The following is a 25,479-nucleotide window of genomic DNA, read 5'->3' on the forward strand; positions in this document are numbered from 1 at the left end:
GCCCTTGCAGGGTTATTGTATTATGAATAATTGAAAAAACTGAATTGAAAGGTTAAGGTTCCAAGCAACTCTCCCACAGCTCTGAGAAGAGCTGGCTAAAAACAAATGGAAAATCACCCAAAGTTTGGCTGTTTGTTTCATTAGCTTTTAAAAATTGGTATTATTCTCATAAGCAAATTATAGTTTGCAATAATCAAATCATGAAAACTGATCTGGAGACATTCCACATACTGATGTCATCAAGATTTCCAATAGTCTGTTTAGTTTTCTTCGCAGAAATCCTAGGAACATAAATCATTCTGATCATAAAGGGCAGGAGCATAGGTGCTGGGAGATTAGAGAAAAACGGTTTTCTAAGGACAAAAAAAAAAGCACCTCAGACCTCAGTCTCAGCTCTTCTAACTGGATTAGAAACAAAGATTTCCAAATATTTCCTGATTAACTTGTGGCTGTTGGCTACAAGCTAGACTATGTTTTCCTCAGTCTAGAATACTTGGTGCCTGTGCTCAAAATTGTTCCACCATAAACAAGGATGTGTTTACAATACCTTTAAAGAAATAGATCCTATGTTTGTCTGAAGATAAGCATGCTTGTCTGAAGAAACATATTTTTCATTCATGGAGTTGTCAAACTACTGAAAGAAAAACACATGAAGTAATGCGTCATCTCTGTTGTACCATACGTAAAACGTCTGTGAAACAGAGATGGCTGGAGGGATGAGCTTGGAAGTAGTATATTTTCCAACACTAAAATGGCAGAAAGTCCTCTCCTTCCTATGCAAGAGACCAAGGAGTTTTAAGATTCAAATCAACACTAAGAAAGCAAACACTTTTGTTTACCTGTCTTTAAGCTATGCAGATGAGACTTAATTTCACTGTGAACAATTTTTATTCATTGAATTTCCTTTCTTCCAGCCAAGTTCTACTACTTACTAGAACAAGAAAACATTGGCATACTATCCATTTCTTGAAAATAGAGTCACATTAAGAATGCATTACAGACTCCTAACATCCATATGCACTCATCTTCTTTAAGGAGCAAACAGGCAAGTGTTTAAAAATATCTTGTTTATCCTGTTGCTGCTGAATTTTAAGAACTAAACAGTACCATGTACACCAAACTGATCTGAATTCCAGTCAGAAATTTCTTATAAGGCACCATGGCCATCATTAAGAAGTTTAGTGCACCGTTAATAGGCCGGAGCTCAACAGCTAAGGAAAGCATCATCCTGGAACGAACCATGAGGTCTCAGTCTGCTTGCCTTTGATTTTTTCATATGAAGTTGTTTGCTATTGGCTTTTTATGCATAAATATAACATTCACATAGATGATCATTACCACTTTTACCTAATGCAAGATCTTAAACTTTAATCTTGGTTTTATTTATAGGATTTGATAAGGTTCCTCTGAGGAGAGTATAGAGGCAAAGTAAAGCTTCATTTGTAAAAATCAAATTAAATCACTCTGGTAATCTACAAAAAAAACTTCACATTTTTTCCACCAACTGATTTACTATTATATCTTTTCTTTAAACATGCAAGGAATGTTTACATAATGTTGTCTATGCTGAAAAAAATCTGGTAGCACTCACAATAGGTTATGAGGATTTTAACTGCACACAACTCTCGGCAAAATCCAACAAACTACAGAGCAATTAGAAAGGGTTATCACACATGAGTTAAACTGTAAGGAAAATCAAAACAATAATAATAAAAAAAAGAAAATCAACAAAAATCCCCCCCCCCTTTTTTTTCCTAAAAGAACAAAAAATAATATTTTTTTACAAGACCTTTGCTGTCCACAGTAAGATCAGGAGCAGCATTGTGATTGCTGGCCTATTGTTGTCCACTCTCATGTGTTCTTTCTGCTTTTTTGTGGAATAACCTGAAAGGATGAAGGGATAAATTAGTAGCATATCAGTCAAATTCAGTCATCCACCACTTCTGCTTTTGTGGGCCAGTGCATGCAGTAATATATTTTTTTTTGTAGTCCATGGATATTTTGGAGTAAGATTTGGTGCTTCAGTAGTACAAACTGGCATCCTATAGAACATCCCTGCTCTGCACAGCAGTTCCAGAGCTACCCCTGTGAATTCAATTCTCCCAATATATCTTGTGATGGAGGAAATTAGATGGGCTACAATACTCATCAACAGAGGTCACCTCTGTTTTTCTCTGGATACTTCAGGGTACTTCAGAGATTTGACAAAGTTGGCGACATCCACAGAAAAATGACCCCAGGCCATGAGAGCAAATGAGCATTACTAAATGTGATTTTATTAATTTTAGTTAATATACTGAACTCATACAAATAATTTGCTGTGACACTGTGAGGGCTAAGGAGTAGCTCAGACAGGGAACAATTCTGTTTGAATAACAACTGTCTTCTTTTCATCTTAATCTCTGAAAATATTGATGAAGTAGACCCTGCAGGCAAACCATGGTTGATAGGGTGCCCATGAGACTGATAGGATGTCATTAAGCTAAGTCTTTGCATTAACGTTTAAAGAGCCAATGAATCTGTTGTTTTGTTTAGATCTATGAACTGTTTTTCACATGACAGCTGTTGGATACTGAGCTTAATTAATGGATTATTATGTGTCCTCACAGCTTCATGTATATGAACTTTTAGTAGCCTTTTACAGTTAATCTCAGCCGAAAAGGAATATTTCACTAAAATTTCTGAGAAAATCAATTTTCTCCTCCTTCCCTAGCAGCATTATCAGACAATAAATTAGAAAAGAATGATATTTAAAGGTTATTTTCCTGGAATTACAATTTTTTTTTCTTTCTTTTAATTCCACTGACAGGTAAAGCTGACCAAGTTGTGACCAGCTTCATTTTTATCAAGAAGACATTTATTTTAGAGAATGCAGCAACTGTAACAACACAGACCAACTATGCACATATACTGCCTAACTACTGGCTCTGCTGTTATATCACTGATTACATTCTGAATTTTCTTCCACGTGTTGATCCCCAACAGAACATGAAGGGCCCCCCCACAGAACAGAAATGCAGCTATTCTTGCTGTGCAGAACACCATACAGGCACAAATGGCAGAGAAGTAAACCAAGCAGTTCCACCATCCATTATGGGAAGAAGAAAGACCAGAAAAAATCATTTACCACTCTGTGGGCTTAATGTTTTCCACTTACCCATTGTTTTTACCCGAATATGTAGCATGAAATACTAGCTTGGTGCTTTCTTCTGTCTCGTTTGTTATAGGGACTGAATATGACTTCTGCTAAATGGAGTCTATAAAAATACACTGCTTGTGCATGATGTAGGTCTCAGGTGTTCCTCGCCAGGGAGTTCAGAGACTGAGTGCTGCTGGAAGGACAAGTAAACCTCATCAAGTTTCCCAGCACTGTGCTGCAGGGAGCTCCCAGTGTTAAATCCTGCCATCAGGCCGAAGCTTGCTTTCATGACTTATTTCTGTGCCCTGGTCTGGAGTCACCTTCATTTCAGGCACTGTAAAATCATTTTTGTCAGATAAAGACATAATCCTTTCTTTTCTGTCTTGCATGACTGTAATAATACATATTATATGGAAGATGATTTACACCTGAGAGTAGAAAAACATGCTTTAAAAAGCTTTTTTTTTAAAAAAAATATTTTTTTAACTTTGAGAAATAAAGAGAACAGTGTGCTTTGATCATGTTATTTCCACCAGCTCCTTCCTCCAGACACAACTCAATCAGAGAGTGGTGAACAAGGTCTGAACATTTTTTTCTATAGAACACATTTCATTGCTTTGCCAGTTAAGTTGTTCCCTACCATAGCAAGACAGAAATTTTACTTTATATAGGAAAATTATTCTCCAAGAAAGATTTTTGGTCTATATGTTCATTGGAGATATGCATGTGTTTCACCATGAGGCGTCCTTTTTTCTTATGACTGTGTTCCCTATAAGCATAGTCTTTTTCTTCAGTAAGGCATTTCTTTTCTATATCTGATTGCTTCCTCTGAAATCTCTCTTTGTTTGGAGACAAAATTCAGCTACATAGAGAGTCAGCTTAGAGCTTGTATTATCTTTCTCAAGCCAGTGAAATTAGTCTCTAAAGACATGCCCCAAATATTCTCCTTTTAATGCTGTGTACTGCTAGCAGATATTTTCTAAATATGTGACACTTAAAACAAATGTAATGACCTTTTTGTAAAAAATACAGAATTTGCTTGACTTTTAGTATCATAGAAGGACAAAAGACTGCAGAATATATCTATCAAAAGTAAGCTGATAGGGATCTGGATGTGTAGCTTTCTTGTTGTTCATTAAGATTGTAACTGCAGTTCTGTCCTTTCTGACAGTTAGTAAAAAAACATCAGAAACAAATTTGTAGGAAGCTGTTCTCAACTGAAAATGCATCCTGAAGAAAAAAATAACAATTTATGCAAACATTTATATTGTCCAATAACATTCTCTATCATATCTCGGGAACAAAAAGAGAAGCTCCTCATAAAACTTACATGCAAGTTATGTGACAAGCATGGGTGAGAGGACATAAAGAGGTGATTTATCCACAACTTCCTCTCCCTAGCAACTTTAAGCACTTCATAAAGAGAGAGACAAGTACTATTTCAGAGCTGAAAGGCAAGAAGAGATGAAGTGTTTGGTCCACAGTCTCATAAATCAATGATGGAAACATAAATGGACCTTAGGTCTTCTAGGAATGCCTTCCTTGAGAAACAGCCAGAGGACTGAAGGCTGTGGTCTCTATGTGCTCTCACACAATTGCATCTTTAAGCTTTGCTTACACTTCACAGTTTCCTGTAAGTTTATTTTATTTAAAAATTCTTTTGGATGTTCAGAGCTTTATAGATGGGTGCTAGTGATAGTGTCTGCCCTTCTGTAACTATAAATTATATTTAAAGTCTCGTAGGCATAGGTGAAAATGCACTTGATGAGGAAATGTTGTCTATGAGGCCGTCCAGAAATTTAATCACATACTACATGCCCATTTCCATCTCCTACCATACCTACCTAAAAGCAAGGGACTCCGTGTTTATCTATACATTCATAAGAGTTACCTCTCCCTTTAAGTGAAAGTAAAGAAAGCAGAGAACAGCAGCTGGAAGTTAGCAATGAGACAAGAAAAAAGCAGAACCACCTGATAGCAGTATTCCACGAAAAGAGCACAAAGATGGTATACAATATTATGAGTGCTAGCCAACATTTAAGAACCCATCAGATGATTTGCAGAATTATTTTTAGCATATCCTTTCATGAGTGTGGGACCTCAGACAGGGTCAAAATATTCCAAAGATGAAAAACAACTGCACAAAAATGCAGCAGTGTCATTTTACACCAACAAAGTTATTTTTGAAAATACGGCTTCCAAAAAGGAGTCCAGATGTCATAGGAATAGACCAGGTGAGTAAAATATATTAGTTTTGTCGTGTTGGTTTCCTTGTGGGAAGACTAATTTTGTTTAAGATGTGTAATTTGGCCATCAGAGTTGTAAAACCAGCAACTGTAAACCTCTTGCATATATACCACTGGTCTAGTTCTGAAAAAAAACAAATTTTTCCTCTCTTTTTGAGGAGTTACATTTTCTTTGAAGTAAAAGGAAGGAGGAAAATGTACCTCTGAAATGAATGCAATGAAATCAGAGCCAGCTCCCACACTGAATCCAGACTGGTTTAGAACCTCATTTATAAAATGCTATTGACACTTTCACCTGAATACTCTGTACCAAACACCCCACTAGATAATGTAGGGAAGATGTGTTCAGTGTCAGCACAAGGGCTCTTGTAAATCATTAGGAGATTGTCTCTGCAGGATCTGAGAAAGGACACAGAAATTACTGGCCAAGAAATGACATCAGAATACACTTAAAAGAAAACTGAAAAAGATAGATTGGTCTGCTGTCTTTTTTTTTTTTTTTTTTTTAACTGATCTGGGAAAGCCAATGGGACCTTTATCTGCTATAGTATATCTAATATAACTGCATTAGAGAAATACATTTTTCTTGTTTAGTAGAACTCAGAAATAATGTCTTACCATCATTTTTCACAAAGCCAGTTACTAACTCTAAGTTGCCACCATGCTCTTTAAATGCAATTCACTTAAGCTATGTGAACAGGGTGACACAGCAGGATGGAATAACTGTAAGGATGAGGCTAACTGGAGGCAGCATCCCTGTGGAAATCACCTGGGCTGTGTGGTTTGTGCCCAGGCAGCTCAGGGATGAGGTAGCTGTTTTTGTGCACATGTGCTCGTGTATTCCATCTGCCACTCTGCATCTCCGGAACAGCTTTGCTTTCACGGCACCATCTGCACATGGACATTTCTAGGAATTGGTTTGCATTTGGGACAACTTGGCATCTCTTTGTCTTCCCCAATTAAAAAATAATAATTAAACAAATATACAAAAAAAAAAGGAAGTCACTTTAGAAGAAGCAGTTACTGAATGCCTTTCCTTCATACTGTGTGGAAATCTTCTCTCTGTTCATGCTTGTGAGATAAGCTGCAAATAAATTAAATTAAATGCTCCTGAGTGCTGGTTAACTATGTGACCTAAACCCACATGGTTGGCACTTTCAGAGATCTTGACAGCTTTTCCAGGTCTTTCTAAAATGTGAGAGGTTTCTGAATACAGGAGGTAAGAAAGTCAGCTGCAGAAGGTGTAATTCAGTTGTTTTTACAAAAGTATTCTGTTTCTGTTAAACAAATTTTGTTTCTGTTAAAGAAAATGAGTCTCAAAGGACATGGTCATCAATGGTACATCATTACTTCATTTTCTTTGCCGCCACCAAAGCATACATAAATTGTGTAAGGCAGGCCTGAGAAATACCTTGTGCACCATTGCCGTAGGGTCAGATGCAGCCTGGGGAGCAACTCCTGCACTACGCGGATGCCGGCATGTCCACACCATTCATGAGCTGGGAGCCCGCTGGGTGCTGCCAGGGAGGCAGTGGGCAGCTTTTCTCAGCAGATGAAAGTAACACGCTGGTTTCCTAAGCTCGGTCCGACAACCTGAAAGTGAACCGATCAGCACAGGCACAAATTCAAGACAGGCAAGGGGGATAAGGGATACTCATGCTCTGTTGATCACCAGCTGACCAGAAGGATGTGAAAATTACTTAGATTTGACCAGGTGGTTTGCTGTATCCATTTTTGGGGTACCTGCTTATGTTGCAGGCTTTAAATGCAAAATATCCGTGTACAAGCTTTTTGTTTCAAGGTACCTGAGTCTTTTTGGTTTATTAACGATTTAATACTATGTTAAAAAAATCCTTTCCACCCGACTACGGACAGTTATGCCTTGAAATTATTTTTCAAATCAGGAAAACATATGTTGAAGAAGTGTACCTAACTGCAGGAGAAATCTACTTACCACTACAAACAGACCACACAACTTGTCTGAAAACTGAAAAGTGTAGTTTCTAAAAGTGCATAAATAAAGCTAATGCTAGAGTGTGCTAGCATGTGATGACATTGGGTATTACACATTCAGAATGAAAACCCTGTTAAACTGAAGTAAAAATCCAAAGACAGCAAAATTTGCCGAGAACTGGCAAACATCATTATTTAAAGCACAGTTGCTATCATGATGTAGAAATAGCACATAGGGCTCTTGCACATGACTGAATTCCAACAGGGCTGACGAACAATTCAAATCCACTCTCTACTCCATTAAATCCATTTTATGCCCATGCAATGCCATTATTGTGAATAATGAATAGTAAATGGGCAAATCCATTTGGAAACAACTTATTGATGAAAATGAGTGTAAGTCAAGCAGTTAGTATCCTCATTATAAATAAAAGTACTTTGAAGGAAAATCAGCATTCTATTAAAGAGATTTTTGTTCATAATGATCTCTATCACAGTTGTACCCTGAGATCCCTCCTACATGCTGTAAGCATAAAATAACAACCCTTGTCTCAGAAAGTATGCAAAATCAAACCTGAAGGATGAAACAAAGATCCATGAAAGTGAGGTGATTTGAATGAAAATGCCATATAGGCCACAGAGATAAGCTTGGAAAGAAGACAACTCTCTTGAGACGGTGCCTGGCTGGGCGCTTCTTCATCCTCAGGGCTAGCTACCTCCCAGGTAAATAGATGATGCCAGGCACTTCAGGCTAAACCTTCCTGTGCAATAAGAACCTGTTTTCTTCTGTATCTGTAAGCCAGATGGACCACATGACTCCTATTGATCTCTAGCCTAAAGCTGAGGTTGCCTAAAACCCTGTAATAGACCCTCACCAGTAAAGTTTCTGCAGTGTCTAAAGATGCTCTAAGCATCAAAAAGTCTTACTTGTACCTGACTTGGATACCAGTGTATCAGCCAGGCCAAATCCAGTAAGGTTTTCAGATCTTTATGAGTACATTTGCAACAGAAGAGGAGAGGAAGAAAAGGAAGTAAGCATGTGCAGCAAGCATTCAAATGGAGAGATTTTAACTGATGCTCTTCATTTGCAGCCTTTCAGTGTAATAACGTTAAGGCAATTAGCTATTCATTCACAGGATGTCCACAAATGTGAAGTGCTAAATTCACTTTAAAAATTGAGACAATATAACAGGGTCATAAAGGACACATAATGTGCTTTGTCTTCATCAGCATATCTGGAATTTCCTTGGTAAGTACTACAGTGGTGATGCTGCCATTTGCATTAACATACAAAAAAATAACTAAATCTACAAAGGAAAATGTGAGATATTCTGACACGTAGAAATTAATAAAACTTCTAGATGGGATTATGGAGGCTGTTGAACAGGCTGCTAATGTATTTGGATTAATTTCAGAGAGATTCATTATCTCTGGGCAGAGAACAGTAAACTACATTTAAACTGATTTTTATTTCACAAGCAGTAAAATATTATGGAAAGATAATAAAATGTGATCGTTTAGACTAATATTTCAGATAAGTCCCACAAAGGCAATGAGCGTTTGTAAAACATTTTCTTTTGGCAAGATGTTAATTTTAAGTTAAATTAATTCACTTGAATGCTTGAAAGACAGTTGAATGGAGTAACCGAGAGGGGATCTAATAATGCAAGTGTCTTGGAGAAGAAGAAGAAACAGGCCAAGGATCACCACTGCTCAGGTGCAGGGTTAGATAAAGAGCAAGAGGGGAGGGGATTCACCACAGAGGAACACCTGTGAACTGCAAAGTGGTTTATAATCCTCTCAAAGGACAGGAGAAAATTATGGCAGTTTTTTCCTGTCTTCTCTTTCAATCTGTTGCTATAACTCCCCCCTGTCACACTTCAGCAGTAAAAAAGGTGAAATTCCACTATTTTGTTTTGCACCTTCACCCAGGGTTACAGTTTGCATTTTTTGCACTATCATTTTGTTATTGTTTAAATTCTCCTCTCCCTCCACTGTTTCAAAAATGTAATTTATGTTTGATTTAGTATCTCCATAATACCACTATGCTTTTTGTCAGCTGATGTCTCTACCAGTCAAAAAAAGAACAAAAGTCTGAGAGTAAACAAGAATCTGCTGTGTGTTTGAGAGTTCATGCAATTGACCTGAAGCTAAAAGCAATAATATAATATTTGGGCTTGCATTGCTTCTGACAGAAAACAAGTAAACCTCCCTGCAAAAGTACAGTGAAATTTCTTCAAGCTTCACAAGCCAAAGACTGAAATATATTCTGAGTAGCACTAGGGGACATTCCTAAACACAGGGTGTGCTTTAATTGTACATCCCCTTCCACAGAGATGTTACTTTCAAGATTATCAGCTTAGGAACTAAGAGACCTATTTTATCTCTTCTCCACGGCAGTAAAATAAATAAATAAATAAATAAATAATCTTACAAAGCTTTATTATGCCTAGTATGGCATAAGGCAGATAGTAGCTTTTGCTTTATTAGCCAGAAATCCGAGAATTTGCTTGTATTTCCTTAGCAGGATGTTGGTTTCTGTAATGAGCAAGTCATCAAGGTTTTGTAATATCTTTCTGGAAAATCTGTTTTTTGAAGAAAACCTATTTAACACTTTCATTTATCTGTCTCTAGAAGAATAATACAATATAAGCCTTTTAATTAGCTTTAAGAGAGTCTATTCAAAATGTTTTATCTGAGAAGACATAAATCTAATGTTTATATTTTAGTAATTTTTATGTTGAATGTCACTTTTCTAAAGATAACAAAAGCTCTCAAGGGCAGGTTCTCTTAATAAGGAGAGGCTTGAGTTCACCTGAGAGCTGCAGGAAAGGTAGTACAACAGGACACAGATGATTTGATTATGTGTTTATTTATGATTTAAGTTAGAAGAAATGACTGCATGGGCAGCTATTTTGTATTCAAGCCTGACAAATAAGGGTGAAATACCCAAGATCCTAAAGGCAGAAGACTCTTTGGATGCAGTATTATGGTGAGCAACAGCACTCAGTGCCATGGATGGAAAGAAAGGCAGGTAAGGTAGGGTGGTGACATTCCTGGAGAAGGGCCAGGGGGAGGACAGGAGACGCTGTGGGCTGCTGTGGAGGGAGCAAGACCACTTGCACATAACAGATGACACAGAGAAGACCAAGCTGCCTTTTTGTATTAGTGTTCATAAAATTTGTGGCATGCTAAACACAGCATAATATTAGCAGGTAGGTAGAAAGGCAGGCCAGAACAGTTAAAGAACTTGATAAAGAGAGGAGAAATTAATTGTAGTCAAGTCAGCAGGGCATACTGAGATATACTTTAAAGCCAAAAGAATCTCTTGTGAATCATTATTCTCAAGATGTCATGGAAAGCTGGTGAAAGGCAAGCACTGTGCTTCTCTTAACATGGAAAGGATCCAGGGAATTAATATATCAGCTTGTTTCATACCCTGAAAGGGGCCAGAGCAAATGTTAAATGAACAATTTGTAAGTATGAAGACGACAGTACGTTGACCCAGTGGATATAGCCGTTTTCATGTATACTGTAAATAGTTAAAAGAATATAGTAGTTAATTATCCTCAAAGGTTATTGTGGATGAAAGGAAGAATAATTAGGTTGTTTCATGGCAGGGAAATGTTGGAGGTTAGAGCAACTTTCTACTTAATAACAAGGACAGCGAAGTGCCACAAGTACCTGAAAAGGTTATGAAAACTAAACTGAAGATTTCCAGAAGCATGTTGGGTAAATACCTGCTAAAGAGCATTTAAAAGAGACTTCCCCTACTTCAAAGCAAGAAGATAAAATAGAAGACTATGATATATCTTCAAGCTCTTTATTCCTCAGATTCTGTGTTTCATATGTAGTAGGTGTGTATTTTCCTTATAGGTTCCAATATTTCTGTATTTTTCTTTCAGATTTTCATATATTGATTTTCAAAGGCACTGCCAGATGCCTATAAATCTTGCTAGCTCAGAGCTTTATGGAGACCTTCAAGGTATTCAATGACTTTCAACTCATCATGTCATAAGATTTTATAAGAACACTAGTTCTCTCTCTCTCTTTCAAAATACAACTCCCCTCAACATTTATAGTCTTTACAGCTATAAAGAAAGACTTGCCAATATGACCAAAATGTAGGCTAAGACAGAAATCAAAGAGAATGAGATTCTTGTTTTTTAACATTGATTTTTGGAAGCTAGATGGATTTTGAAGCATTCATGGTTTGTCATGAGACAAAGAGCAACAGGTGCTTTCTCCACGTATCAGACAGAGTTTCAAGTAAGAAGCAAAAACAAATTTAAATTTACTCCTCTTTGCGGGGTTTGAAAGCATCCTATTCTCATATTGCCTTGTTTAATGACTTAAGTATGTATTTCATCAGCAAGATAGAAGGAACAAAGTAACAGGAATTTATTACGCACGTAACTGAAGTCTTAGGTTCCTAATGAACTACTTTTGCACTACTGAAAGAATAGGAATAATAATAACAATAAAAAAATTAGACCTCCTCTTCTAGGTCATCCTGAATTAAACTTTGTAATTTAGAACACTATTACATGGGAGCAGGTAGCATAACACAAGCCTGTTTCTAACACAATCACTTCTTTTTTTTTCTTTTTTTTTTTTTTTCCATTATCTATGTGTAAATCCAGAATAATTGTAAAGTATGCTACATACAACAGCAAGACTGAAAAAAGTGTTATTTGTGATTGTGGTGCTCTTGACATAGTGCTCAGGTAAGTTTTACATGTCACTCCCACCTTGACAGGCACCATTTCATATCTCAGACATGATAGGAGTCTAATGCTGTCACTATGCTCTTACCATAGTTATGCTACTACATGCTAGCTACTACTCAACATGCATTTTTTTCTGCTGTCACTAAAGTCATGCAAAAGCTATAAAATCTATGTCAATTTTACCTATTTAGTATTTCTCTTTCACTGTTAATTACTTTTTACATCACAACAATACATTTTCTTTTTGTGTGTGTGATTTTTTTTTCCATTTTCTATTTGCTATTTAAATTGTATTTGGGTTTCAATCTTTCAATACCTAAGCCCAGATTTACAAAATACATCCTCTCACTCCACTGACCTTGTTTTGTATATACACCTATGTGTGCAAATTTATCGGTTTGATTGAAATCAAGATATTCTCCTAAACACCATTTGGTTAATCCTTTATGTAGATGTGTATCCTGAACACAAATACAGAAGGTGCAAAACCTGACTTTATGGATAATGATTTAACAAAGCATTTGGGTGCATGATCATCTACAGCATAAGAATACCACTGTCTGTTTAATATCCAGTGTTTTGCAAGACTATGCCCTAATGAGTAATTTAAATGATGAGATGTGTGTCTGCAATTAATTTTTTCCACAAAAGAAAAAAAAGCAACAACAACAAAAAAAACAGGCATGTATTAAACAAGCCCAAAGCAAATCTGTGAGCTGAAGGAAGCTGGGCAGAAATATACTGAAAAAATGAGGTTCTGTTGTTCATACGTTTATAAAGCACCCCTTGTCAAACCCCACATCGTTTGTCAGGTGTAAAACTGTTTCAGTCCTAAACTAACGCTTACCCTGGAGAAACTGAAGAACTGGCACACAGGAACCAATATGGCATGTATCTAAGACAAACTGTTAGGGTCGTACAAGAACAGTAGTATAATTCCCTAAGTATATAAAGTCTATAATTTGAGCACTGCATTTTAGGCAGCTTGATTAGCACAGGAGATTAATTGAGAACACTTTTTTTTTTTTTTTTTAGCATACCAATCCCTCAGAATCAATAACCTTATATTAATTCTGCGCATACAGTTGAAATCTACCATCACCAGTTTATTTTAAACATAACGTTTTGCCTTCAGAAAAGGAATGAAGGCAAGGTGTCTTGGTTGTTTGTTCTCCATTGAGCTTCATCCATGCTCACCACCTCCTGGTTCCCTATTTAAGATAAATTATCTTCATTGATTGAAATGAAATAGAAAGAATATTTGACTGGGAAATAAAGTGATGAAGATAGATGCTTTTACTTCCTCACTTTAAAACAAATACTTTAAAGTGTTTTAGAAAAAAACAGGACTGCTACAGCAAAATGTAGGTTAGGAACCTGAGAAGTATCATGCAAACTGACAGGAAGATGCTGCATGATGCTGAAATGTAGCTTTTGATTCACCAGCTTTCATAACACTGAAACGATGTTGAAGGACTGCTGAACTAATCAATTACTGTGTGTAATGGTCTCAGAGGAACAGCTGCACAAATAGACTGAACATTACAGAGATCACAGGTGCTGGGATTTTAAGTCAATCATCTGTGCAAGCATAAACATTTAAGGCCAGCGTCTCACATAACAGCCTCTCAGACAGTGTGGAAACAGGCTTATCACAGTCATTTTAGCCATTTCTTACACCAGCAACCAATACTTTCTAAAAGTCTTATTTGCAGAGCCAGAGTTTAGTGCTAACAAATCTCTCTCAAAATCAATTAGGTTAGATCCCAATGTTGGAAGATTTATTTGTGGAGAAAAGCAACAACTGTAGGAACAGGAAGCATTCTTATTTTTGAACACCTTTTCCTTTCCTTTTTTTTTTTCTTTTCTTTCCTTTTTTTAAAAAAAGCAAACAAACAAACTTGAAAAATAATACTATATAGGTGCTATATTTCTATCACAAAACTGTAAAAAAATGTCAGTTGAATACTCAATGGCAGTATATTTATGGTACGTGCCATAGAAATGATAATGACCCCTTTTACACTTATAATCAGTGAACATTTCATGTTAAATAATGAAATTAGTAAAGAAATTATGAAAATACAATTTATTTTTACACAAAGTGGGAAAGCAGAAAAAAAAAATCCAGCTCAGAAAAAGAAAGAGCATTGAAAAGCCATCATAAGCCAGAGTACCTTGTTCCTCAAAGTATCCTGTTTGGTTCAGAGGAAAAGGTTATCAAAGCCTGCATCTTGTATGTGACATTCTGCAGAATAATTTGTACCATTTTGAAATTAGAAGAATAAGGATATGTATAAAATGAGATAAAACAACATTTAGAGCAAGCCAGTGTTAATCCTAACAAGACACATCAACACTTTCAAAGTGGTTGCTGCCTGCCGAGATGCTCCATTGCCTGTTTTCTGCTGTAATGCAAAGGATATGTGAACTGTTGCAAAAAGTAAGACAAGGCAAATCCCTGTGTGTTATCTGTGCCTCACTGCAATGTCCGGACAAAGTGAAGGAACACAGAGTGAGGCCCTAAGCAACTCACTCTAAAAACTAGCAGAATTGGGGTAACTTTCTCTGAGGACATAAAAGCAGGCAGTAAAATCTTAAATGCCACTGCTCTCGAAAACACCTTGATGTATCTTCTGTGAACTTAAGAAGCAGAGTGAGCATTATTTATATTCCAGAATATGAAGAACTCTCCACAAAGGCCTGAATTTCATTTACATGTAGCTTAAATTAAACAGGATATATCATATTATTTCACAAGACTGCCAGTGACTGAGACTAATCTGGAGCAATGTTCTGATACTGCTGAAATCAAAGACTAAAATCCTATTAATTTCACTGTAGCCATGCTTTTATCCAGCTGCACACAACAGGAATCCGCTGGGGAAGCTGCAGTGCATCCCAAGAAGAGGTAACTAAAATGCAATCATTCATATTTTTGTTTGAAGGCTAGAAGGATGTCCAGATGTAAGGGATATCTATGAACATAGGGGAAAACATGCTGCAAGCCAGTCATCAGGGCTTTCCTAATTGAATCTGGGTCTCTTACGAAACTGAGCTTAGATTTATGTTTGTTATGACTAATTAGCTGGTAAATACCATAAATAAAGGAAATGGTGCAAAGGTTGCAAAATGAAAATAAGCTATAAAAGTGCTGCACTGTCAGAAAAACACAGAGTTTGAGGAAGAAAGCAGATGTGTTGCTCTCTCATGGAGTTTCTTTTGGCTACAGCTTTTGTAACTTGTCAGCATTGTAATTCTGAATCTAAACTCCATTATTAGTAGAAATGAGGTTGATATTTTCAGTGTTTGTGGACTGCCAGAGGGTTAAACAAGATGATTTTCTCTCTTTAGTCCTGAGGCTGTACTCAGGTGTTCTGCATCTCATAGAATCATAGAATATCCCAAGTTGGAAGGGACCCATAAGGATCATCGAGTCCAACTCCTGGCACCACACAGGTCTACCCAAAAATTCAGACCATGTGACTAAGTGCACAGTCCAAACGCTTTTTAAACTCCAACAGGCTTGGTGCAATGACTACTTCCCTGGGGAGCCTGTTCCAGTGTGCAGCCACCCTCTCAGTGAAGAACCTCTTCCTGATGTCCAGCCTGAACCTCTCCTGCCTCAGCTTGACATCATTCCCATGGGTCCTATCACTGGTGACTAAAGAGAATAGATCGGCGCCTGCCCCTCCACTTCCCCTGTCCTTCTTTCTCACTCTTTTGTGCTATGCTTGGGCAGCTACACTAGGAGACAGACTGGGGCAGATTCATGTGGAAAAAAATTATTCTCCGACTGTATTTTTTCATAATTCTCAAGGTAGGATATAAAACTGTACTGGAAAACCTAAGTGGAGACAGGAGCAAAGTGCATCTGCTTCAATGACGTTGCAGTAAAAGTTATTTGTTGTACTCACTCATTAAAAGAAGATGAGGTAGGCACTGTACTAGATTAGGTAAGTGGAATGCGATTATTGATGACAGTTTTACCCAGTCCATCTAATAGCATCCAGCTCCACATATAACCTAGAGCAATCTGAGGGCTGCCCTATATTTCATTTTTAATGCTCTCAGATACTTTTTCCAAATAGCCATGATCTGAGAAGGTCTTTTCTTCCTAAGAGTTTGTTTGATTGATTGATTTTTAACAGAAACAGAGAAGATGGGGTGCTGGGGTAGTGGTTCTTCCTATCCCATAGGAATCCTCCTTGGGCAAAGGTGTTTCAAGTAGGACAGCAAAACCAGATTTTGCAAGTTTACTGAAGGAAAATACCTGCCAAACCACAGATGAAAATCAGAGCTTCTGTGCTTTCAGAAACACTGTATGAAGCAAAACCACAGTAAGTGATTCTTGGACACTGAATTGTTGAAATATTGTCATCTTACCAGATGAGGACTTGTACTTTCCTTTAGTGCTGCTTGAGTTACCAGTCTCACTGGATTGTTGCGGCAGGTCCATTTGCACTGCAAAATGGAAATTCTTCCCATGTCTGCAGGATTAGAAGCAACAAAATAAGAATAAATGTCTGAGAGGAATCACTATGTATGTAAAAGCAAAGAATGCTAGAAAATTCAGCTGATGCAGTTTGATTGTGATTTCTCTGTATGACCTGACTGTTTATTTAGTTTACAAAATCAGAAGAATCACCTCTAAATTTTCTAAGAATATCTGGATTCAGATTTTTCTTACTGATATTCAATAAAATCTTAACTATTTTATTTTTACTATGATCAGTGAAAGATTTTTCCAAACCGTCCACCCACTATATCTTCACGTGCAGACTCGTGATAAACTAACTCATTAGCTGAGACATGGTAGCTCTCCAAAGACAAGATTAATCTCATGACCTTATACAATTATATTTGAGCTAATTGTGTAGGCTTATTTTAGAGTCAGTGGAGTAGGATTCATCTGCTGATTAAACAGCTATCCCAAGATGAGATGAAGCTCACCCCAGACACACCTGTTTGTTTCCGCTGACTTTAACACAAACTTAGACAACTAGCTCAGATGTAGACATCTCTGATACAGATTTCTAAATTTAGAGCAGTGAACCCTACCCAATGTGCACTCCTAACCCATGGCACACTGGGAGAAATTTGATGCAATGAAAGAGAGTTAAGTAACACTATTTCACATTTTATGTGTCGACCCCCGACATGAACAATTCCTACTGTTCAGCTGACACACATCGACAACTTCACTTATTGAGCTGCAATAACTTGATGTTGAGAGTGAGCTGTTAATCATGCAATGTATTCCAGCTCCTCAGTTATGTGCGAAGACTGGGAGAAAAAAAATGTATTTATTTTTTCTTTTTTAGCATATAGATATGCTGATATTATCATGGGTTTGGCAGGATGGATTGTGATACACTGGCCATAAAATAATCAGCCTTTCATGGAACAATATTACGTCGTCTTTTTTTTTTTTTTTTTTCCCTATAACATCTGAGCCAGCACCAGCTATCCAAACTCTCAGCACTTCTTAATTTTTCTCTCTTGGGTATGCAAAGAGAGAAGATCAGGTAGCTGACTGATGTTGATTATGGCTGAGTAGCCAAAGTTTGGATTCCCAGCCCTGAGCAGGATATCATATGTCCAGTTTGTTTTCATGTCGTAGTGTCTCTGTGGATTTTTTCTTCTGGGATTTTGCAGCTGTCTTATTGTATCAGCTTTTAAAGTATTCCCTACTTCACTTTGCAGTCTTGTACATACTGGCAAAGTGAATGACATTCAGACTGAAATTTTTTCCCCTCAGAAGGCACATCAGTCACAGTGAATACAAAAATGTCCACCTATTTTCTCAATACCAATTTGTTCTGTGGCATGAGAAATGTTTCCCAGATAATTGTCTTACCTGGCACTCTAACAATTGGACTTTGTATTGTCTATGGTTATCTTTCATGGCACAGTAGGGAATGTTGAATTTAAAGTAAAGCTAACATAAAAAAAAAAAAAAAAGGCATACCATCCCTGGTCTTACAATACCTTTTAATTTTTTTTTTATGAATTCTCAGCTTTCCTTTCAATTCCTTTCTACTGAATTCATCCAAAACCTTTGTAAATTTATAGATAAGGATATAATACCTTGTAATATATATACATACATGTGTATCTATATTAATGTCCTCAAATTCAAGTGCAGAAATGGCCAGTTTGGGTCTAAACACCAGCTGATGTATATGAACGAGCCTGTCATAGCATTTTCTTTAATAACTTTTGCCAGACCAGAACTTCAGATGTGAGAGACTGAAGCAGGATTAGCATAAAATGCTGAAGTTACACTGAGGTCATAGAAGCTATGACAATTTAAGTCTGAAGGACACACAGAGCTCTTTCAGGTATACCCGAAGAGTCCTCAAGAGTTCTTCATGCTGAGAAGTGGTAAGTTACTGGGAATCATAAACCCAGCCCAAGTGGGCTTAACTCATTCAGGTTATTCACTGCAAGGCACCTAAACCCTGGAAACAAAGCTGGTTGGAGGGAAACTGGTATGGTGAACAAAGACCTTAATGTAAGCCTGTTTTGCGGGAGTTTACTTTGTCTTTTCAGTGTGTTGGGAATAGTCTAGGGCAGGGAGGATGAGGGAAAACAGTTCGCATGGCAGCATAAGTTCTGCTTAAGTCTCAGGTATTAATGTGGATGGGATAATGAGTCAACACACCTCAGCTGTGGCACTCTGCTACACAGCTACTCCAAAAGCAGGCCTGTGTTCCCTATTGCTGCTATGAGACTGCAAGCACACCAAGCAGTGATGCAAGGGAGACTGTTGTCCCCTAAGCCCTCTGCCTCCTCTCCTCATGCCTCCTCAGTAAATCCACCTGAGAAGGGAATGAACTGTGACAGGCATCTTCATAAAAGCTTGATTTAGTGAAAACTCAAATTCAGTTAGCCTTGTCACACATAGTAAGGCAAAAATCCCTCTCCCTTTGTTGTAGTCAGCATCTGTTTGAAGAGCTCCAGGGTAAATTTCCCAGAGTGGCCATTAGGCAAAGTGCTCACTTCAGAGCATCAGATGGAAAGTTCAGCAACTTTTGTCCAAAACCTGATTCCCTTGAGCATGCCCCACACCTCTTCTGACACGCAAGCAAAATGAGTTTGCTCTACCAAACCTCTGTGCATGCTCATCACTTTGTGCACTTGTGCTGTCCTCCCACCACCCCTGCTGGTCTCTCTTGGGGAAAACTATCTATCAAAGTAAAAGCACAAAAGGGATGTGGTAAAGCCAAAATTCCCCAGATTTGTGAAGGTGGTCTTCTGTTACAGGTAATAATGAAAGGAGCAAAGGATTATAACTGTCAAATCCTCGACTTCTGCAAAAGAACAAAATTAATCACTTTCCACATAGGTGCCACAAGCTCTATCTTCAGCTGATTCAGGTTGAAGCATAGAAGTTTAGGGACTGAAAGCCAAAGAACAGAAAAAAATAACATTTTGTGATATCAGATACCAACTCAACAAATTTATCTGAATGCACATTTCTAACCTCCTGGCTGTGAAACACAAAAAGGAATTTAATTTAAACTAGATTCAAGAACTCTACAAACTCATCCTTCTCTTGCTAAAACAGCCAGAAATAGATTTTCAAATGTCATTTGTCAGAAAAAGAAAGGTGAACAAGACAAAAAACATAACTCTTTTTGAAAATACAGCCACTGAATTCCAAATTTTTCTGACCTATGCTGTGTATACCACTTTAGCTTAATACAGACAGGTCCAATCCGAAAGATAGTTTTATGAAAATATGATTTTTTGAAAATGTTAGTCAGACACAGACAGACACAGATTTCTAGGTTGGAAGAGACCTCAAGATCATCGAGTCCAACCTCCGACCTAACACTAAGCACTCCACTAAACCATATCGCTAAGCTCTACATCTAAACGTCTTTTAAAGACCTCCAGGGATGGTGACTCCACCACCTCCCTGGGCAGCCCGTTCCAATGCTTAATAACCCTTTCGGTAAAGAAGTACTTCCTAACATCCAACCTAAAACTCCCCTGTCGCAACTTTCGCCCATTCCCCCTCGTCCTGTCACCAGGCACGTGGGAGAACAGACCAATCCCCACCTCACTACAGCCTCCTTTAAGGTAACTGTAGAGAGCGATAAGGTCGCCCCTGAGCCTCCTCTTCTCCAGGCTGAACAAGCCCAGCTCCCTCAGCCGCTCCTCGTAAGACTTGTTCTCCAGACCCCTCACCAGCTTGGTCGCCCTTCTCTGGACTCGCTCGAGCACGTCCATGTCCTTCCTGTAGCGAGGGGCCCAAAACTGAACACAGTACTCGAGGTGCGGCCTCACCAGAGCCGAATACAGGGGGACAATCACTTCCCTAGACCTGCTGGCCACACTGCTTCTTATACAGGCCAGGATGCTGTTGGCCTTCTTGGCCACCTGAGCACACTGCTGGCTCATATTCAGCCGACTATCAACCAATACTCCCAGGTCCTTCTCGGCCAGGCAGCTTTCCAACCACTCATCTCCCAGCCTGTAACTCTGCTTGGGGTTGTTGCGCCCCAGGTGCAGGACCCGGCACTTGGCCTTGTTGAACTTCATACAGTTGACCTCAGCCCATCGCTCCAGCCTATCCAGATCCTCCTGCAGAGCCTTCCTGCCCTCGAGCAGATCGACACACGCACTTAGCTTGGTGTCATCTGCAAACTTACTGAGGGTGCACTGGACGCCCTCATCCAGATCATCGATAAAGATATTAAAGAGGACCGGCCCCAGTACCGAGCCCTGGGGGACACCACTTGTGACCAGCCTCCAACCAGATTTGACTCCATTCACCACAACTCTCTGGGCCCGGCTATCCAGCCAGTTTCTAACCCAGCGAAGCGTACGCCAGTCCAAGCCCCGCGCAGCCAGTTTCTTGAGGAGAATGTTGTGGGGAATGGTGTCAAAAGCCTTACTGAGGTCAAGGTAAACCACATCCACAGCCCTTCCCTCATCCACCAAGTGCGTCACTTTGTCATAGAAGGAGATCAGGTTCATCAAGCAGGACCTGCCTTTCATAAACCCATGCTGACTGGGCCTGATCGCCTGCTTGCCCTGCAAGTGCCGCGTGATGACCCTCAAGATAATCTGCTCCATGAGCTTTCCTGGCACTGAGGTCAAACTGACAGGCCTATAGTTCCCCGGGTCTGCCCTCCGGCCCTTCTTATAGATGGGTGTCACATTGGCTAGCCGCCAGTCAACTGGGACCTCCCCCGATAGCCAGGACTGCCGATAAATGATGGAAAGCGGCTCGGCCAGCTCCTCCGCCAGTTCTTTCAGTACCCTCGGGTGCATCCCATCGGGCCCCATCGACTTGCGCACATCCAAGCTCCTTAGCAGGTCGCCAACCATTTCCTCATGAATAGCGAAGGCCACATCCTGCTCCCCATCCCCTTCCGCCAGCTCAGGGCACTGGGTATCCAGAGAACAACCGGTATTGCCGCTAAAGACTGAGGCAAAGGCGGCATTAAGCACCTCAGCCTTTTCCTCATCCTTAGTAACCAGGTTTCCCCTCGCATCCAGTAAAGGATGGAGATTCTCCTTAGTCCTCCGTTTCGCATTGATATATTTGTAAAAGGATTTTTTGTTGTCTTTAATGGCAGTAGCCAGGTTGAGCTCCAGATGAGCTTTGGCCTTTCTAATTTTCTCCCTGCACAGCCTCGCTACATCCTTGTAGTCCTCCTCAGTGGCCTGCCCTTTTTTCCAAAGATTATAAACCCTCTTTTTCCTGCTAAGCACAGGCCGCAACTCTCTGTTGAGCCAGGCCGGTCTTCTTCCACGCCGGCTCGTCTTTGGGCACTTGGGGACGGACCGCTCCTGTGCCGTTAAGATTTCCTTCTTGAGGAGCGCCCAGCCTTCCTGGACTCCTCTGCCCTTCAGAACCGCCTCCCAAGGGACTCGGCCAACCAGCGTCCTGAGCAGCTCAAAGTCAGCCCTCCAGAAGTCCAATACAGCAGTTTTACTGGTCCCCTTCCTGGCCTCGCCAACAATAGAGAACTCTACCATTTCGTGGTCACTCTGTCCAAGATGGTTTCCGACCACCACATCTCCCACCAGTCCTTCTCTGTTTGTGAAGAGAAGGTCTAGCGGGGCACCACCCCTGGTAGGTTCACTGACCAGCTGCATCAGGAAGCTATCTCCCACACTCTCCAGAAACCTCCTAGACTGCTTTCTCTGTGCCGTGTTGTGTTTCCAGGATATATCCGGGAAGTTGAAGTCCCCCACGAGGACAAGCGCCGACGATTTTGCAACTTCTGTCAGTTGCCTATAAAACTCCTCATCCGTCTCCTCATCCTGGTTCGGCGGTCTATAACAGACCCCGACCAGGACGCTAGCCTTGCCGGCCTTCCCGCGGATCCTAACCCACAGGGATTCAACCTTATCATTCCCAGCCTGGAGTTCCACAACATCAAAAGATTCTCTAATGTAGAGAGCCACGCCACCACCCCTTCTGTGCTGCCTGTCCCTCCTGAAGAGCCGATAGCCAGGCATTGCAGCACTCCAGTCGTGGGAGCGGTCCCACCACGTCTCCGTGATGGCAACCAAGTCGTAGCCTTCCTGCTGCACGATGGCTTCCAGCTCCTCCTGTTTGTTACCCATGCTGCGTGCATTAGTGTAGATGCACTTCAGCTGGGCCATCGCCTTCTTCCCCAGCCTAGCCATTGTTTCCCCTGGCACGGCTCCAACAAGCCTTCTTTGAGCCCCATCCCCCTTCTTGCCTAGTTTAAAGCTCTCTCTATGAGCCCCGCCAGCTCCTGGCCTAGGATCCGTTTTCCCCTTGGAGATAGGGACCCGTCTGGGGCCATCAGGCCAGGTGCCGAGTAAAGCTCCCCATGGTGAAAAAAACCAAAATTTCTGTGCTGGCACCAGCCTCTGAGCCACCTATTAACCACGTGAGCTTTCCATGTCCTCTCCGTGCCTCTCCCTTCCCCCGTAGGGATAGACGAAAACACCACCTGCACTCCCGCTCCCTCCACCAATCGTCCCAGCCCCCTATAGTCCTGTTTGATAGCCTTCAGGCTTCTCTTTTCAAGATCATCACTGCCAGCCTGGACTATCAAAAGCGGGTAATAGTCAGAGGGGCGAACCAGGTTTGGAAGCTTCCTGGTAACGTCTCTGACCATGGCCCCAGGGAGGCAGCAGACTTCCCTATGCGTGGGGTCAGGCCGACAAATAGGGCCCTCCGTTCCCCTGAGGAGGGAGTCGCCCACAACAATCACCCTTCTCTCTTTCTTGGTGGAGGCAGTCCTGAGGCGTGGAGCCAACTTCCTCACCTCAGGCATCCTCCTGGGTAGGCTTCCTACCTCGTCCTCACCCACCGGTCTCTCAAGCTCCAGGGCCTCAAACCTATTGTTCAAGGGCACCTGGAAAGGCAGCGCCGGAAGGGGAGGGCATCTCCTGCGAGGTCGAGAAGGGACCTGTCTCCATTCCTCCTCAACTCGCAGGTCCCCTCCCTCTGCCCGATGGCAACAGGGCAGGGGGTCCACCCCCCTTTGGGGCATCTCACCCTGGTCCCTCTCCCTCCGGTCCTGCAGGGAGTCACTCCACCAGTCTATCTCCCGCTCGCACTCCCTGATATCCCTCAACCTCTGCACCTCCTCCTTGAGTTCCGCCACCATGCGGACCAGGTCGTCCACCTGCTCGCACCTCACGCAAGCAGTCCCCCTGCCTCCCGCCGATGGCAGCAAGAGGCTCAGACACTCCCCGCATCCGGAGACCTGAACTGCCGCATGTTTGGACGGGCAGTCGGTCTGGGTGTGTACTGACTTCCTAGAGAAAGCACCGTGCCTGGTTGAGACCATTGTAGCCCAGTTGACGGGAGAGCGCCCTTAGAGGAGGTGTCCCTATGGGCGGGTGTGAGCGCTCCGCCCTTCCTGCCCGCCCTGCCTGCGCTAACTGCCTCGCTAACTGCCGCGTCACTCCCTGGTTGCCCGCGCTGGTTGCCGCGCTTCTGGTCGCTCGCGCTCCCTGAGGGCTGCCTTTGAACGGCCGGGGGGAGGAGCTGTCGCTGACGCTGCTGGCTCCGCCTACGCCTCGTCAGTCCTTCTCCTCCAGGGCCTTAACAGATACGAGCTTATTAACCTCATATTCAACTTTCAAGTTCAATTACAATGAAACAATTTCTGTGCTAATAGTACTTCTTCATGAATCTTGGTTAAGGTGTTAATGAGCTACTATTCAGTGCTAACAGGAACTGCATGCAAATTGTTTTTCATTAAACAATTTAAAAATACTCTTATTTTAAACTTTTTCATAATCATGCATCTCACATGTTTTGCAGCAGAAGCCAGCTAACTCCTGAATTAGATGCTTTATACTTCAGTTTTGCTGAAGTTGGATGGTTAAATATTTTAGTGTTATACCTGGGTAATGCCAGGTAGGGCTTATGTCAATATCTGAGTAAAAAGCAGAGAAATGAAGGCATATCGCCTTTAAATGTATATAACATCCTAATAGATTCAGTGCTGGTCCTCATATTTATCATGTTCTCTGTCCACACATGAATAATGTTGTAGTGAATCTTTGGCAGAAATTGCTTGTGTCTCAGCGTTGATGAAGTTGCAGCAGAGGGCTGGCAACAAAAAAGTGCATATGAGTGTGATTAAATCATTGTCACTGGTGACACTTAGTGAAAAAGGGGAGATCTTTGCAAGTACAGTGGAACCATTTAAATTGAAATATTAGGATGCTATATTAAAAATACTAGGTTATTATATTGAATACTTGGTAAATACTCACCGAGAACGAAATATAGCAGCTGACATACATACCATACAACTTTAACAGTTCCCAAGAGACCATCTTGGACAATAAGATTGCTTTCCAGACTAAAGACCCATTGCTTTCACGTCTGGAGACAAAGAACAGTGTCTTGGGCTGAGGACCTCATTACTGAGCAGGGCTTCATCTGAGAAAAGAGATCATTGATCAATGCAATTATGTTAAAATAAACTAAACTAAGTGCTGAGAAACAATAATAAGGAGTAAAATTCTCAATATGCTGTCTGCAGAAAAGGTAATAGATTAAGCCGCGATAAATAAAGGGATTTAATAGCCATGTCCTTTCACCAGAAAGCAAATGTAGAGCTTTATTACTAAGTGTAAAGATACTTTAAAGAAATGAGCAGATTTAGATGCACCTCACAAAAAGCCTCATTTTGCCCTCTCTTCCTTCAGGAAGAATGGCCTCGCACACGGGAAAACATCGTTCGCGAGGAGGGCATGGAGGTGTTGGCCTCAGAAGCATTTCACACAGCTCTTTTGCTCTTCAATATCAAGGCACCTGGGGAATACCCTGGGTTTGGAGGTTGCAAATTAGGGCAGTGGAAAATACAGTCACTGCAACTTTTTGAATTCCAATTCACCTGGCAAATAGCTTTAACTCCACAGAGCTGTACTAAAGCACCTTGATATTTTC

At 40.6% G+C, this 25,479-nt stretch overlaps 1 long non-coding RNA gene across 1 annotated transcript; it reads right to left on the minus strand.

Moving 5' to 3' along the window:
• Nucleotides 1–547: 547 nt before the first annotated feature.
• LOC121067909 lies at nucleotides 548–24,943 on the minus strand. Its single transcript, XR_005818509.1, has 5 exons — nucleotides 24,833–24,943; nucleotides 16,455–16,558; nucleotides 6,797–6,978; nucleotides 1,785–1,884; nucleotides 548–634 (listed from the first exon to the last, which is right to left on the minus strand). It is a non-coding gene; the product is annotated as an uncharacterized LOC121067909 (long non-coding RNA).
• Nucleotides 24,944–25,479: the final 536 nt, after the last annotated feature.

This window comes from Cygnus olor, chromosome 3 (assembly GCF_009769625.2).
Source record: "Cygnus olor isolate bCygOlo1 chromosome 3, bCygOlo1.pri.v2, whole genome shotgun sequence".
Taxonomy (NCBI): Eukaryota; Metazoa; Chordata; class Aves; order Anseriformes; family Anatidae; genus Cygnus; species Cygnus olor.